This window comes from Oryctolagus cuniculus, chromosome 8, assembly GCF_051225735.1.
Source record: "Oryctolagus cuniculus isolate XC-2025 breed Fujian yellow rabbit chromosome 8, ASM5122573v1, whole genome shotgun sequence".
Classification (NCBI taxonomy): domain Eukaryota; kingdom Metazoa; phylum Chordata; class Mammalia; order Lagomorpha; family Leporidae; genus Oryctolagus; species Oryctolagus cuniculus.
This window is the reverse complement of record NC_142874.1, coordinates 92,435,335-92,449,650: the sequence shown is the minus strand read 5'-3', so window position 1 is coordinate 92,449,650 and position 14,316 is coordinate 92,435,335. Positions and strand designations below refer to the sequence as shown.

Sequence of the window (14,316 nt, the reverse complement as noted above, 5' to 3'; positions counted from 1 at the left end):
GCAGGTAACCCCTGAGCTTGAAGGAAAGCAGAACAGTGAGAGAGAGACTAGATGTGGAGACACATTCAAGAAGGGAAATGCAAAGTAAGAAGTCCTGAGAGAGTTGCAGGAGACTTCTTGGAACTGGAGACCCGAGGGCAGAAAAGCAGGGTCTGGCAGAAGTGGAGGGAAGTCCCAAATTCCCACTGGGTCAAAAACGCTTTCTTGGGAGCAGCTGTCTGGCCTGGTGGATGCCGGTTAAGACACCAGCATCCAATAGAGAATACCTAAGTTCCATACCCAGTTCCAACTCTTGACCCCAACTCCTTTCTAATGCAAACCCTGGGAAGCAACAATGATGGTTCAAATGGTTCCTTGCTACCTAAGTACCTAGATGGAGAGTCACTGACTCCTGGCTTCAGCCTGGCCCAACCTTGGCTATTATGGCCATTTAGGGAGTAAAACAGCAAGTGAGTGCCGTTTCTGTCTCTCTCTCCCTCTCTCCCTCTGCCTCTCAAAGAAAGAAAAGTTACTTTAAAAAACAGAAGTCTTCATCTACTGATGCTCCAAAAGATTATTTATGATCAACTGCACTAAGTATCTCAGTGAATTTATACCCCTCTTCTCCTATATTACTAGAATCAAATAACATTCAGTCGTTATTGTTGCTAATATGCCATGCTTAAATTTTTCAAACAAGAACAAGATGACTATCTGGATCATGTAGGTCTGTTCAGCCATCAGTGCTAGGGATAATAATATATAGGTAGGATCAGATTTCTGCAAGACTTTTCTGAAGTTCATCCTTAATGTATAAAATAGGTATTAAAATAATATATGCTCAGTTTACATCACTGATACCCGAAAATCAGGTAAGAAAAGATTCATGAAATACTTTATCAACTATAAAACAGAATATAGATACTATCATCAGCTAAGATGGGAGGTTAATGGGCTCTGGAAACTGGCCTACCAAACTGCCAATGGGAAAGGGAAAAGATCCACTAAAAATATTGTAGAACAAAGACTGCTTTATACCCAACAAAATTCTTGAGGTTATTTTTTTCTCCAGGATATTAAAGCACTAATCAAAACTAGAAAGAACTATAGATAACATCAAGTTTAATATGGTCTTATTTTGGAGAAGAACGCTCAGTGAAATTAAGTGACATGTAAAGTAACACATTTAAGCCCAAACCTGTCTCTTTCCATTTTATCCCCACAAAAGAAGCACTAATCAACTTCTTTTTGTTTTTAAGATTTACTTATTTATGTGAAAGGCAGAGTTAAAAAGAAGCAAAGGTGCAGAGAGAGAGAGAGAGAGAGAGAGAAGAAAGTCTTCCATCCACCGGTTCACTCCAGAGGTGGCTGAAATGGCCAGAGCTGAGCTGATCAGAAACCAGGAGCCAGGAGTTTTTCTAGGTTTCCCACGTGGGTGCAGGGACCCAAGGACTTGGGCCATTTTCTACTGTTTTCCCAGGTCATGGCAGAGAGCTGGATCAAAAGTGGAGCAGCCACGACTCGAACCAGCTCCCATATGGGATGCCGCCACTATAGGCGGCGGCTTTACCAGTAAGCCACAGTGCCAGCCCCAACATTAATCAATTTCTTAAGGATAGTGCAGATTGAGTATATCTCATCTGAAATATGCGGGATCAGAAGTGTTTCTGATTTGGGATTTTTTTGGGGGGAGAGGATTTTGGCATATTTGCAAATGTACTGTAAGATATCTTGACAATAGGAGCTAAGTCTAAACACAAAATGCATGTTTTGTATTTACCTTATTCACATGTGTGTTTCATATTCACCTATTCACATAGTCTAAGACCATTTCATACAATATTTTTAATAATTTTTGCATGAAACAAAGTTTCATGGTATGGAATTTTCTACTGTGTAATTGTATCTATGTCTCTTAAAAAACTTTTGGGTTTTGAATTTCAGGTTGTGAGATTAGAGATTCTTATCCTGTACAATTATGATGCAAATATGAATCAATTATTTAATTGAGGGGGAAATAAAAACTGGGAATTACACTGACCTCTGTTCTAGCTCCTTGTCTTCATCCTTTCTCTTCCACTCTTTCCTAATGAACCAATATTCCTGCTCTCATTCAGCTCCGCTCACATGCATCACCTACCATGGCATTTATGCTTTATAATTCTTTAAATATTTTACGATATTCCTAGAAGTACTTGGAAACCTTATAGGTGTTGCATGGAAATATAATGAATAAATTAATGGAAAAAATAAGAGGCAGGATATGTTATAAAAAATGTAAGCCAAAGTGTGTGTGTGTGTTTGTGTGTGCGTGTGTACACAAAGGTACAAACAAAGGTTTGGAGTATCTTAACTAAACTGTTCACAGTGTCTTCTCTTACAAAGTAGGACTGAAAGCAGGAAATTGACAAGAGAACAACACCTTTCCTTGGAATGAAGAATGAAGGAAATGTGTCCCTTTTCTTTATACCCTTTGATAGTATTAGAATTTTTCAAAAAGCTATGCCTTACTTTTACAATTAAAGGGATAAAAATGGTCAAAATCAGAGGGTAGTAGAAGCCTGAGTGGCCTCGCTAGGGAATAAGGAGGGGAAGACTCAGTCCTGCGTCTCCATGGGCCCAGTGGGGAGATCCCATGCTGGGTGGCTGCAGGTTTCTTTCTCACAGTAACTAGCACAAGTAGCATAGATTGCTACTTTTGTATACTTTTGTAAATGCCACTGAAAGCATCCAAGCCTTTCATTCTGTCTTTGATGGGGAATGTGGTAGGCTCAACAGCAGGCATTAATAACTCTCCCGGGAAGGGATATGTCCCCTATTGTAATTCTCTAAGGCCAAAATCTTGGTGGCAACTGAGCTGTTGGGAAATATGAGTGTGAGAACAGTTAAAAAGTTTGTTTTCAAGATAGAAACATCCTACAAAGCCTAGTGTTAAACAAATCCATGTCATGAAACTCACCAGGAGCTCCTCTCTCCTCTGAATTCTCAACCTCTTACTAAGGGACCCACATCCTCCCCTCTTCCTTCCCTTGCTGCCCTTCCTACAAGTCTGCTAAATCCAATATCTCTAGTCACACAAAAACATCAAAAATCAAGAACAAAAAAGGAGAGTTGATTGAGGCACTAGCTGTAATTTTATTTATTTTTTTTTTTTTCCGGCAATGGCACCTGGCTTATCTAACTTGCAAGGTATTTTTAACTTAAGAATTTAAATGAGACTCTGGAATTTAAAAAGCAAGCAGAGAGCACTTTCAGGAGCTTCAGCCAATATAAGAACCCTCTTGATGAGTTTCACTTCCAATCTTTTCTAGAAACCTGTTCTTACTGAAAAACAACTCTGTGGAGTGACGTGTTTACTCTCACTGTGACTAAGCACTCACCTTTCACTCTGGTAAGATGATGGGGCCTCCTGGAAAGATCTATATGCTCTCTATGGAATTCATCACAGACAATTCCAACCCAAGGTCTTCACACAGCACAGTACTGAGCAAAGAGTGATAAAACAAGAATTAGAAGAGAAATTCGAAAGAGAACACACTGGGTGTATTATAAATCTGGCTTTAGGGTTCAACCATCTAAGATCCTTTACAGTTATTAGTAACACTGAAAACTAGATACATTTATTATAGTGCTTGAGTGTGGGAAACCTGGAAGAAGTTCCTGGCTCCTGGCTTTGGATTGGCTCAGCTCCAGCCGTTGCAGCCATCTGGGGAGTAAACCAGTGGATGGAAGACCTCTCTCTCACTCTCTCTGCTTCTCTGTAACTCTGCCTTTCAAATAAATTAATTAATTTAAAAAAAGATTAGAAAAGGAAGAGGCATATATGGCATTACAAGCTTCATACACTGCGCCTGGCCTCTGCGGTAAGTATGGAGCCAGAGTGAGATTGGGTTCCATGGCAAACCAGATCATATCACAGCTGTTGCTACAGTTGGTTCAGAGATGCCTGGGTTTTAAGATAATTACAGAACATTTACACCACTGTTATTGTTTACTCATCTGTTTCTGCTGACATAATAGGGCCCAGTGTTTATGATCTTAGAACCAGTACCATCAACAAAAATAATATCTATAATTACTCTCTTTAATCCACATTGAATATGATGACATAATCATTCTAGGGCAATTTGCTCTACCAGGCAGGTCTGGTCAAAGCCAACCGTGAACATTATCCTCACTGTATTATCATCATTTTCTTATAGATGTTATTTTCTTCCTATAACCATTGCTTGAATTGTTATCTGATATTTCAATTCTAGTAAGAGAACATTTGGAAAATTAATCTATTGCCTTAGCTAGGCAAGAATGTTTTGCTTACAGTCTACATTCTTAAATATTAAGAGTGGGAGCCAACCCTGTGGCACAGCAGGTTAAGCTATTTGCAATGCCAAAATCCCATATAAGCCCCACTTTGAGACCAGGCTACTCCACTCCTGATCCAGCTCCCTGCTCATGCGCCTGGGAAAGCAGTGGAAGATAGCACAAGTGCTTGGGCCCCTGCACCCATGTGGGAGATCCAGTTAGTTACAGAAGTTGCACGCTCCTGGCTTTAGTCTGGCCCAGACCCAGCTGTTGCAGCCATTCCGGCAGTAAACAGCAGATGAAATTCTCTCTCTCTCTCTCTCTCTCTCTCTCTCTCTAACTCTCCCTTTCACACACATAAATCCATATTTAAAATATATTTTCAGAATTAATTGAAATCAAAGACAGGTAGAAAACATAAAAATAAATTAGTTTAAATGTTGGCTTTTTAAAAGCAAGCAAGGCCAAAATTTGAAGCCATATGCAACACATATTTCAAACTTGTGATCTTTTTTTGACAGAAATATTGACATAGATGATAAACACCCCTGGATACTAAAAACTGATTTACATTTGAGAAACAAAAAGCCTCTGAAACAGACTTTTGGCCAAGAAGTCCAGGGTGAAGTCCAAAGTGACTGCAGTGTTTGATCAACCCATCAAGTGTTATGATAACCTACGTGTGCTTACTCACAGCGGATTTTTACCTTCGATTATTTTAAAGCTCTTAAAATAGTTGGGGCTTGCCTTTCCATTGATCTTTAATTGATATCACAAATATTTCTTTTAAAGAAACAAATTGAAAAACGCTATTCTCAGCTTTGCACTGACTACATAACTTTCAAAGGATATATCCTCATGACTATTTCCTACTAGTTACCCCTGGGTTATAATATGAATGTATCTAATACTTATACAGGTGTATACAAAGGTTCTTTTGACAATAATTCACATTATAAAATGTTGTGAGCATTAAAATATACTATGTATTCATAATATCTAGCATAAAGGCAAATACTAGATGCTCAGTATATTTATAAAAAGTGTATGGGTGGGGCCAGCGCCGTGACTCACTAAGCTAATCCTCTGCCTGCGGTGCCAGCATCCAATATGGGCACCAGGTTCTGGTCCCGTTGCTCCTCTTCCAGTCCAGCTCTCTGCTGTGGCCCGGGAAGGCAGTGGAAGATGGCCCAAGTGCTTGGGCCCCTGCACCTGCATAGGAGACCAGGAGGAAACACCTGGCTCCTGGCTTCAGGTTGGCACAGCGCCAGCCGTAGCAGCCATTTGAGGGGTGAACCAACAGAAAGAAAAGCTTTCTCTCTGTCTCTCTCTCTCGCTCTCTAACTCTGCCTAATAAAAAAAAAAAGTGTGTGAGTGTGTATCTCAAACTCTGTACTGTCTGCTGTGCTCTCATGTACCTTTCTCTTTTTTCAGTACTTACCACAATGCCCTAAAATCATGATAATGAGGATTATGACATTGGTCTAAATATCAAATGAGAAACACACAGTTATATGTCACTTTGGGGATATAATCTGGGAAATATATCATTCCATGATTTCATCAATACCATGGGGTATACTTATACAACCTAAGACAGTTATGACTTCACTGGACTATGTAATCTTCTGGGACCACCATCAACTATGAGGTCTATTATTGACGAAAACATCCTTATGTGGTATACGACTGTACAAACACTAAGAAAGTTTTCTTCCTATCGTCAAAACTATGATCCATCTTTATCTGAATTCTAAAACTTTTCCTTCTCTCTTCTTACAGCAAGTTCATTTTCCAAGCCTTCTTCCAAGACCAGTCCTCCATTGGCACAACAGATCCGTTGCTCTCTTGCCCACTTGAGGTCTTTGGTCTCACTGTTATTCTTTCTGTCTCCTGTACCATCAGTTTTCCCTCTGCACTAGATTATGTCCACATGCAGAAAACCTTACCTCTCCTAAGTTCCCTTGACCCTATGTCTTCCTTAAACTACCACCCTTCTCCTTGCTTCCTTCTGAGAGCAAATTTCTTGAAAAGAGTTATTACAGTTCCTGGCATCACTTCCTCCCATCCCATTCTCTAAAGTGTGTACTCTGATAAATGCCCCCCACTCTGCTCCTCCCTCCCCAGAAGCTACTTTTGATGAGGTAATGTATTGTACTTCATTTTACTTTATGACAAGTAACATTATGTATTTATTTCTCTTTTTTTAAAGATTTATGTATTCATTTGAAAGGGAGAGTTAGAGAGAGAGAGAGAGAGATCTTCCATCCGCTGGTTCACTCCCCAAATGACCACAAAGGTGGGGGCTGGGCCAAGCCAAAGCCAGGAGCCAGGAGCTTCTTCCAGGTCTCCCACGAGGATGCAGGGGCCCAAGGACTTGGGCCATCTTCTACTGCTTTCTCAGGCACATTAGCAGGCAGCTGAACTGGAAGTGGAGCAGCTTGGACTACAACTGGAGTCCATATGGGATGGCTGCGCTGCAGACGACAGCCCTACCTGCTATGCCGCAGTCTGGGCCCCATGTGTTTGTTTCTTAACGTAGCCATTGCCTGTCTCCCTTGCTACAATCTAAGTTCCAAAATAACAGGGAATTGATAGACTTTTTCACCATATTGTCGGCCCTGGTACTCACTAGGTCCTCAGTGGAAATACATCCTTGTCTAGATTACTTATCTTAAGGTTTCAAATGTACTATATTTCTTCAATAAGGCCATATTTCAATGGCTACACACATTTTTACTTTGCATGAATTGTGAGTTGATTTTAAAATAACACCCCATTCCTTTAGGGCGACTCTGCAATGAGGACATGTTCCATTGTATTCTAACTTGTGTGGCTGCAAATGTCCATACAGTACCACAGAAAGAGGTCCCAGTTGCTAATACAGCATTGCCACATTTGCCTCAAAAATCATGTATGGTTCTGGTGGCACTGCCTTGCCACTGTTTGCTTAATGCTTCAAGCTGGAAAATAATTCAGTGTGCTTTCAGGCCAAGGAAAAATCATGAAGCTGAAGACAGAACTGAAGCAGCTGCTGGTGCAAATTCACTCCAGGTATCCTCACCTGCTTTTAGATCATGAATAACATGGAGGGCTACAATTCCCATTTTTCATTTAAGCATTCACTGTTTATGGTGAGTTTTGCAAGGACCATGTTATAGTTTTTCAAGAATTTCAAGGTTTAACATTTTTATGCTTTGCAAGAACACATTGTCGGCCGGCGCCGCGGCTCACTAGGCTAATCCTCCGCCTAGCGGCGCCGGCACACCGGGTTCTAGTCCCGGTCGGGGTGCCGGATTCTGTCCCGGTTGCCCCTCTTCCAGGCCAGCTCTCTGCTGTGGCCCGGGCGTGCAGTGGAGGATGGCCCGAGTACTTGGGCCCTGCACCCCAAGGGAGACCAGGAGAAGCACCTGGCTCCTGGCTCCTGCCATCGGATCAGCGCAGTGCGCCGGCCGCAGCGCGCCGGCCGCAGCGGCCATTGGAGGGTGAACCAACGGCAAAGGAAGACCTTTCTCTCTGTCTCTCTCTCTCACTGTCCACTCTGCCTGTCAAAAAAAAAAAAGAACACATTGTCATTAATATTTTATCCCAAAGTAAAACTATGAAGTCTTTGTATTATACCTTTCACAGCCATTAACAGACTTTAATTATCATATTCACCCTATGTAATAGGGAAAAAAAAGGTATTTAACTTTTGTCTTACAGATTTAGAAGTTGAGGGAACTAAGGCATACCTAAGACATCTAAATACATAAATGACCAAATATAAACTGGTATAAAACACTTTTGACTGGCACTAGCATTGTGCTATAACAATTAAAGCTGCCACTTGGCAATGCTGGCATCCCAGATGGGCACCAGTTCATGTCCCAGCTGTTCTACTTCCAATCCAGCTCCCTGCTAATGTGCCTGGGGAAAGCAGCAGAAGATAATCTAAGTGTTTGGGCCCTTGCCACCCTCGTGGGAGACATGGACAGAGCTCCTGGCTCCTGTCTTCAGCCTGGCCCAGTCCTGGACATTGCAGCCATCTGGGGAGTGAACCAGCGAATGGAAGATCTCTCTCTCTCTAGCTCTGAGAGTTAATTTTTAAATGAAAATAAATCTTTAAATAAAAAACTTTTGATTATCAAATTAATTTAATTTCCATTAAAATCCTTTGTCATCAATCCTACTATATGATTTCATTGACACATAAAATTATTGCCGTAGCTCACTAGGCTAATCCTCCGCCTTGCGGCGCCGGCACACAGGGTTCTAGTCCCGGTCGGGGCGCCGGGTTCTGTCCTGGTTGCCCCTCTTCCAGGCCAGCTCTCTGCTGTGGCCCGGGAGTGCAGTGGAGGATGGCCCAAGTGCTTGGGCCCTGCACCCCATGGGAGACCAGGAGAAGTACCTGGCTCCTGCCATCGGATCAGTGCGGTGCGCTGGCCGCAGCGTGCCAGCCACGGCGGCCATTGGAGGGTGAACCAATGGCAAAGGAAGACCTTTCTCTCTGTCTTTCTCACTGTCCACTCTGCCTGTCAAAAATAAAAATAAAAAATTTTTTAAAAATTTAAAAAAAAATAAAAATTAAAAAATTATTATCTTAGTATATGGGGAAAATAACTTCCTCCTGGATCCTAAGGCAATTTAAAAATAAAGAATTTGAAGTCAGAAATATTATGTAAATAAATACAATAAATGAAAATTCTTGCTCAGCTCATGCTCTGAAGGGTAGCAGAAATTTAGCACATGAAATCGAATGAAAAAATTAAAGAGCATTCAATCATATTTGTAAAATAAACTATGATATTTCCTCTTATTACAGATTTTATTACCTAGCATCTGAACAGGGCTATGATCCCATTAGTCTATGATGTAACAGTTCATGGTCAACAACTATCTGAATCCACATAAACTTGTCTTTTCCATTGTTTCATTGCCATCTTTATCGGTAGTAAATAGTAGCTTAAAACCAAGATAGGGCAGCATATTAAAGATGGTGAAACTTGGTGACTAAATCATCACAGACGAATTGCCACGCTTTTCTCTCAAAACTCTCCTGGAAGAAGAGCATTGTGTGTTTTATTCCAGCTGCTTTTTGGAAATGAAGTAATGCAACAGCATTTTAATCATCTTTGTATGAAAATGTAACAATTTCATGAAAGCTTTACTTCAAATTTCCATTAAACTCATCTTTTTAAAGATGTCTTAATGTCTCGATTTCATGAAGAAAACAGATTGAAACATTTCAATAACAAAGTGATATCAGGTTTAATAGTCCACAAGGGCACTTCAAAAAGTTTGTGTGGAAATGAGATTAAAAGATGAGTTGATTTCAGTGTGAAAATGTTTTAAATCCTTGCCTACTTTTTTCATAGTGGACATTCTCCATGAACTTTTTAAAATGTCCTCATATAAATTATTTTAAACATATAGTTTCATGCTCTGTAATCAAACCTTACTGCAACCCTTAGTTTCATTTGAGCTATCGTCTCTTTTCCCAAAATCCCAGCCTCACACGCTCCTTTGCTCATTTTCCCATCATTGCCCTATCATTCCCTCCCTTCACTCTAGTCAACTGGAAGACTTATGACTCAGGCCCATCCTCCCCCTCAACTATGAGCCCTTTGCTCTCCTGCGCCTTGGGCTCTGCTCCACCAACAGTCTCACCCTTCTGCACTTTTCCCACTTGCTCACCCACGTGTAGCATCTTCCCAGCAACGCTGAAGCCGAACACCTACAATACAATGTCCTGCAGCCAGGGTTCTAGTTCACCTCCTCTTCCCTCAGCCAGAGTTTTCCCTTTCTTTTCCAAGATCAAGCCATGGGTTTGACAATCTCATGCTTGTCACCTTCTACCAAGTCACTCACCAGTACACCACGTGGGCTGGCACCTTGGTCCTTCTTGAAACAATCCTGTCCCTCTCTCCCAAAAAGCCACACATTTTTTGGTTTTCCTTCCATTTTTTTTTAAACTAATAGTTGAGTTTATTTATTTGAAAGGTGAAAGGAAAAGAGAGATATGTCATTTGCTGACCCATTTCCCCAAATGTCCACAACAGCCAGGGCTGGGTCAAGCCCAGGCTAGAAGCCAGGAACTCTATCTGGTTCTCCCACATGAGAGACAGGGGCCCAAGTAGCGGAGCCATCACCTGCTCCCTCCCAGTGTGTGCGTTAGCAGGAAGCTGCAGTCAAGAGCAGAGCCAGGACCTGAACTCAGGCTCTCCAGTAAGGGATGCAGGTGCCCCAGGTGCCATCTTGATCACTGCACCAAACACCTGCACCTTCCACCATTCTACACTCCTGAGGAGTCTATTTTGTTGGTGTTTAGCCTAGCAATGCAGATGCTAGTCAGGGCATCTGCCACCCACATCAGAGTGCCTGGGCTCGACGCCCAGCTCCACCTCTTGATTTCAGCTTTCTGCTAATAAAAAACCTGAGAGGCAGCAGTGGTAGCTCCTGCCACTGACTTGGTAGGACTGGATTGAGTTACCAGTCCTGCTCGCTCACTCTCTCTCTCTCTCTCTCTCATACACACACACACACACACAAATAAATAACAAAGTTTTTAAAAATTTTTGTTTTTTAAGCTACCCAGTCTGTGGTATAGCAGTTGTGGCAAACTAATATACTTTCTATGATTAGGTTGCAGCTCCTAAAGCCATTGTTATAGTGTCAGCTCTGAATACCATATTGTGTCCCTCCACCAGCTGGATCTCACCACATGGATGTCCCACAAGGTATTTCAAGAATTCAGCTCATGGTGGTTCATCCAGTTATCTGAGCCGGGAACATGCTCACTGTGGCTACCCACCCTCCTGCTCTGTGTCAGGTCCTCTTAGCCCATTCCAGCTCTAACTCCACGTCAAGTAGGGCTGGCAGATTTTCTGCCTCAGATTTTCTCCAAAGTTCTGAGACCTGCTCAGCTGCTCTCAAATGTTGGGGTGCTAGCTTGTCTGGGGACAATCCCAAACCAAAAAGCAGAGTCAAGGACCAAAGGCCCAGGCTCCAGTATTTCAGAGAGACCCTTGTCAATGAAATCTTGCAACACAGTTCCTTGGGGGATTCTCTCATAATATCAAGCCCCCTCCCTGATGCGCTGTCCTCATTATCTCTTCCTTACTTCCTGGGTTCATCATTAAAATTAACCTCTGCATCCCAGTTTTGACTCTTATTTGCATTTGGGGAAACCCATACTAAGATAGTCAGTGTCACCCTCTTAGCTTTCTCCTCTATGCATCTTATCTGGCCATCAGTTTTGACAGACTCTCAGATGGGTCTGCTCTCTTCAAGGCCACTGTCTTTCCGAGGTTTATGGCGCAATCAGCTCTTACCTGGATGCTCTACAGTCTTCTAACTGACCTCCCCAGCTTGTACATTGCCTTTACCAAGTTGTTCTCCAAGTGGACTATCGGATCCCAGTTACTCACTCATAAAAACTTTGTCTTTGGAATGATATTTTTAATGCGACTTTCATAATTAAGTCTGGTTTCCCTCCCGATTGCGTCTCTCACCATCCCCACTTCTTTTTGATACACTAGTCACATTTATCTATGTTCAGATTCCTGACCAGTCATGCAACCTCTCACCTCTGAACCTTTGCACATGCAGCTCCCTTCTCTTATGACCTTCTCTACTCAACAACTCTTCCATTTATGTTATTGTACCTAATTTACATCACATTTAGTCTTGAAGATTTTCTCTGCTGTTTATTTTTGGTTAGGTGTCCCTTCTGTGTCTTAAAATGTATTGCGCTTCATTTTCATTATCTACTTAAATTTGTTTAAGCTATCCACTCAATTATAAGTTTTAAAGCTTTCTATTTCTCATTGGTTTAAAGTATTTCATTTATTTCATATATTCAATAAATATTGGCAGAATAAATGGGTTAATGAATAAAAGAAAATTATGGAATAATATTACTAAATATTTTCAATACCAAAAAGCCAGCAAATAAGTTTTCAAACAATATAGAAAGAGCTGAAGCAAAATAGAAGCAAGGCTAACAAATGAAAGTCTATAAAATGTAGTCAAAAATGCTACCTTCAAAAACCTTGGTTACCATTACCTCTACAACCATGGATACACACTTACTCAGATTTTTAAATCCATTACTTAGAAAGCAATTTTAAGAGTTCATAACCAAAGCAAAAATTTTCAAATGGAGAATTTAAGTAAATGCCATAAGTCAGTGAATATCTTAAATAACTTTTTAATGAGATGCCTTTAATTTTTGACCTCACCCAAAGGCACAACAAGGGATAGATTTCAGGAAGGCTGAGAAGCAAATCAAACCTGTTCCAGGCCTCTGACTCCTTGATTTCTCAATCCAACAACTGTCCCTCCTCCTCCCACCCCCACCCTCGTCCTTGCTCTACAATTCGAAGCCTCCTGAGTCTGCCCAAGGAGCTGCTTCCTGCTGAACTGAAGATTCTTACTGGAATTCCCCGGCGAACTGCCCTCCCTGCTATCATCCATCTAAATAGCAGGTTATCACTGCCACTCCCCACCCTCCCACCTTATTACACAAAAACAAATGTCAGCACTTGAGCAGATATGTGGGGATTCCAGGCCAGAGAGAGTGAAGAGGTGGACTCCTAGACAATCTACAGGAAAATGGGGAGGGTAAGGCATGGCCCTGAAGAACCTCACAAGCACACTCTGTAAGACGGTCTCACCCAGGGAGCCTCCAAGTGGTCAGGAAAGCACAGGCTGCCTGAGCCCCATCACTGAGCATTGCTGCCCCCAAGTTGGAGGTGGTCCCTGCTTAGATGATGTTGCTTTGTTGGAGAAAATACTTAATCCTCACCAACTCCTTAGCAACAGTGTGCCATTGTTGTCAAGCAAAGGGGCAGAGCAGGAACAATGCTGCCCTATCACCAAGAAACTCTCACGTTACAAATCCTGCTGATGATGAACTGGTAGATATTGTCATCACTGGCTATATGAAAAAGCCACTATGGTAATTGGTTCCTTAAAAACATTGTATCTAAGACTATGCGATTATTTTGATCTTCAATTTAGCAGGCAATAACTTTTACCATAAACAGGTTCTGATTTGATTCTAAGGAGTAGCTAATGAGATGATGCAAAATTCAAAAATAAAATTCTTTCATTTACTCAGAAAATATTTCAGATATTCCTCTGTGTATTGAGATCATTGATGAACAAAACAGGTTAAAATCCTGGACTTTCTAGGATTCCCATTTTTAGTAGGAGTAGAATGAAGTAATGTAAAAAGCTCATTTTCAAGACATTTATCAAATTAGTCACTATGTCATTATTAAATATCATATTATCAAAAAAAAAAAATTAAAAGAAAAAATTTCAAGGAGCTAGCATGTAGCCTAGTGGTTAAGACACCAGGATCCACAGCCAAAAGTACCTGGAATTGATCCCCAGCCCCAGGTCCTGACTGGTTCAATCCAGTGGCTGGCCTCCCACCCACACAGATCTCTGAAGGTAACAGTGGGTGCTCTAGTAATTGGGTTCCTGTCACCCCTGTAGGAAACCTGGGTTCTGCTCCTGGCTCCTGGCTCTGGCCATAACTCAGTCCTAGCCTTGGAGGCATTTGGAAAGTGAACCAATAAATGAGAGTTTCTCTCACACACTCTCTCTGCCTCTTAAAATAATTCATTTTTTCTTTTTAAATTTTAATTTAAAATTTTGACAACATGAGGGCAGGTATTTGACCTAGTGCTTAAGATGCCTGTTAAGATACCTGTATTCCACGTCAGAGTACCTGGGTTCTAATACATGCCTTGGCTGCAGATTCAAGCTTCCTGCCAATGTAGACCCTGGGAGGAAGCAGTAATGGCTACAGTACCTGGATTTCTGCCACCCTCATTATTCCCTGGCCATTGTGGGCATTTGGGGATTGAACCAGGATGGGATTGATCTCTCTCTTTCTCTAGTTAATTAATTTTAAATTAATTACTAGTATTTAAATAATTACTACTATTTAAATGATAACAAGCTGTAAAAAAAAATCACACAAGTGGGAGAAGTTGATAACAGGGGAAATCCTGCAGGAAAGGGCTAGCAAGGTTTGTGGAA

At 41.4% G+C, this 14,316-nt stretch overlaps 1 long non-coding RNA gene across 3 annotated transcripts in view; it reads left to right on the top strand.

Annotated features, from left to right (window-relative positions):
- The window catches only part of LOC103350741 (uncharacterized), a 28,534-nt gene that overhangs the window by 1,884 nt on the left and 12,334 nt on the right, over positions 1-14,316 (top strand). For 2 of the 3 annotated variants that reach the window (XR_016212378.1, XR_007909427.3), the window contains exons 2-3: positions 3,291-3,370; positions 7,272-7,335. This is a non-coding gene — a long non-coding RNA (uncharacterized LOC103350741). Of the gene's footprint in view, positions 1-3,290; positions 3,371-7,271; positions 7,336-8,174; positions 8,306-14,316 lie in introns of those variants that run through there. The other variant, XR_016212379.1, reaches the window with a different exon arrangement.